The sequence below is a fragment of the Aplysia californica genome, unplaced genomic scaffold (assembly GCF_000002075.1).
Source record: "Aplysia californica isolate F4 #8 unplaced genomic scaffold, AplCal3.0 scaffold00252, whole genome shotgun sequence".
NCBI lineage: Eukaryota > Metazoa > Mollusca > Gastropoda > Aplysiida > Aplysiidae > Aplysia > Aplysia californica.
The window spans coordinates 329,607-332,204 of NW_004797522.1; the positions used below are offsets into that span (position 1 = coordinate 329,607).

Below are 2,598 nucleotides of genomic sequence, written 5' to 3' on the forward strand. Positions count from 1 at the left end.
GGAGAGAGAGAGAGAGAGAGAGAGAGAGAGAGAGAGAGGCTGTCAATGATCGCAGCGCTTTACAGGCGATCATATTATTATTATTACTGAATCAGTCATGCCGGTGCTGAGCCCAGAGAGGCTAACTTACACAATATTATTCCTCGTAGGAGGCTGTGGAGGCTTTAGGGGAAATAATAAATGGTGCGTCCTTATCTTATACTATCACCTACCTGACCTACCATTCCAAAACAAAGCCCCCCCACCCCCACCCCAACCCTACCACCCCGCCCCTTATCTTGGGGAAAGGTGCGTATAGTGTCTGTGAGGTAGGCTACTCAGGGAGGCTGTAAACATTATAACATATATATAGGCCTATAATGTATAAATATATGTGCATGTATTTTGCGGCTTATATCCGGGAAGCCGTTGACCCAAGGACCTACAACATGTAGGCCTACTATAATTCCTTGTGTTGACCCTATTATACTCAGCTGGCTGCTCCGGACAAACATAACCCCGAATCAATTCATGGTCAGTGACCCCTTGATTTACGTAACATGTTGCAGCGATAGAACTGGACTTGTCCACTTGGGCCAAGGGTACACGGTTTATCACCTCGGACTCGGGAGTACACAGAACAGTGGTAGTACAGTTACCAGTAGTAGAAGTAGTAATAGTATTACCCCCTTTGGCAAGGCCAAGCGCAATATATTGCGGTTTGGTTGAGCACTTGGCGGAAAAGTGGGCGTGGCGTTTTTCTGGATCGAGGCCCCAGATCGAATTTCTATAGAAGGACTCGATTCTAGTTGATATCGCAGCCCCCAATATTCATGTTTGCGTCTTTTTCTTCAGTTCAAGAGCCAGGTATATTAGCCTAATTATGCATTAATGAAGCATAGACATTAATGAGGGTCATGGTTTAGGCCTTCCATTCGTTTCTCAGCTTGAATGCTCTCGATAAACATAAAATAGTTATCCCGATCGTTGCTATCATGCATAATAAACATGTTCAAGTTCTATGAATAAGTTATTCTTGACCACAGAATTCTACACTAAGAGTAGAATTCTGTGTTCTTGACATATCTACAGTCTTTTTTTTTTGCTCTCTATTTTTCCAGTGAGAGCTTTACAGTATTTATTATCTTATATAACGATTCTAGAGTTGTAAGAACGGCACTTATCTAGATTCCTAATATTTGTGGCCGTTTCACATCATTTTCTTTCAACACAACCTCGTTTATTTGTCATTGAATTGCTCCAATTTTCAGGATAGAGCTTATTTTTATAAATTGGAATCAACACTATCCTCAGCATTATTTTGTTTTAAAAATTCCGAGAGTCATATTGATGTATAATAAGATGTACATAACTGTACAAAACACAATGTAGTCTACCATCAAGATAATAATAATATTACATAATGTGATAGGCCTAGGGCCTATACGTTCTTATGTCACTCTTATACTTCCATGAGCGTCTATACATAATAGGGCCTATCATAGGCTGGGCCCTGATCTGCTTAAGTTTAAAATATCGCTTTTAGAAATTTCGATACTCAACAAAGAATTCCTCACGATCTTTGCTCATGTGAGTATCGCTTAGACAATTCTCTTTGTGCTGTGTTGGCTGACGGCATCAAAGCAAAGTGGTAGGCTAAAGGGTTGTAAAAATAGGCCTGGGTGTGCTTTGCGAGTTGAGTGGGCTGTGCTGTGTGTGTGTGTGTGTGTGCGCGCGCGCGCTTGATCTCAAGAGACAAGAGACTAGAGAGAGACCAGATCAACTGAGTTTTCTTTCACTCACTGCTCAGAATCTTCTACGGTAGAATCTAGATCTAGATCTAGATCTAGATTCTAGATTTTCCACAGTAACTTACGGAGGCAGTTGGAAACCTGGAATAAAAGTCAGTGGTAAGTAGATCTATGTGCTTGAATTGATTTTGGACGTGTCTCGTAATTGCAATTCATAATCCCTTAATAATATTATTGTTCCACAGATAGTCCTTTTCACCGTTTCATTTCATACCCCTGTGGCTCTTCCGTCAATGTAGATCTCTAGATTCTAGATCTAGATTCTAGATCTAGATCTAGAGTTAGAGTCTAGATCTAGATTAGATCTTGGTGTTTGTTTTTGTCCCACACGATATATATATTCTATATATATATAGTATACATAGTAAAGTTTTCAACCCGTTTTTGTACTCTTCTGTCTTCAAATAAAACACAACTAGATAAAGCAACAATAAAGGGGAAGGCGAAAATAAAAGTAATTGCGATCAAATTTGAAACTTGGGAGGAAAGGTGAAGCATGATCTTTCATAGTATTTAGTCTGGAGTCGTTAACAATCCATAAGTAAATGTAATCCTGATATGGGTTCCTCTTTTTTATTTAATAGTCTATTATATATATCAACCACTGAATTTAGAACACCCAGACCCCTCTCCCCTGTTGAATTATTTTAACTCTTGTCTTTTGCATGGAATCTGATCATTAATTCATCACGTAAAGGCGGGTCAACTTAGTAGCTTAGTTTTAAATTTTATGCATTTTCATTTTTACGATCGTACATGTAAGAAGTGTTTTACAATGAGGAGAGACCGCAAATGTAGTTCGGGGGGG

At 39.3% G+C, this 2,598-nt stretch overlaps 1 protein-coding gene across 4 annotated transcripts in view; it reads left to right on the top strand.

The window, feature by feature from the left end:
* The first annotated feature begins 1,615 nt into the window (after positions 1-1,615).
* LOC101860339 (innexin unc-9) overlaps positions 1,616-2,598 on the top strand; it is a 39,603-nt gene continuing 38,620 nt past the window's right edge. The window contains exon 1 of one of the 4 annotated variants that reach the window (XM_005100572.3): positions 1,616-1,889. The gene's annotated coding sequence lies outside the window, so the exon portion shown is untranslated. The remainder of the gene's footprint in view (positions 1,890-2,598) is intronic. The other 3 variants (XM_035970317.1, XM_005100575.3, XM_035970318.1) reach the window with 3 other exon arrangements.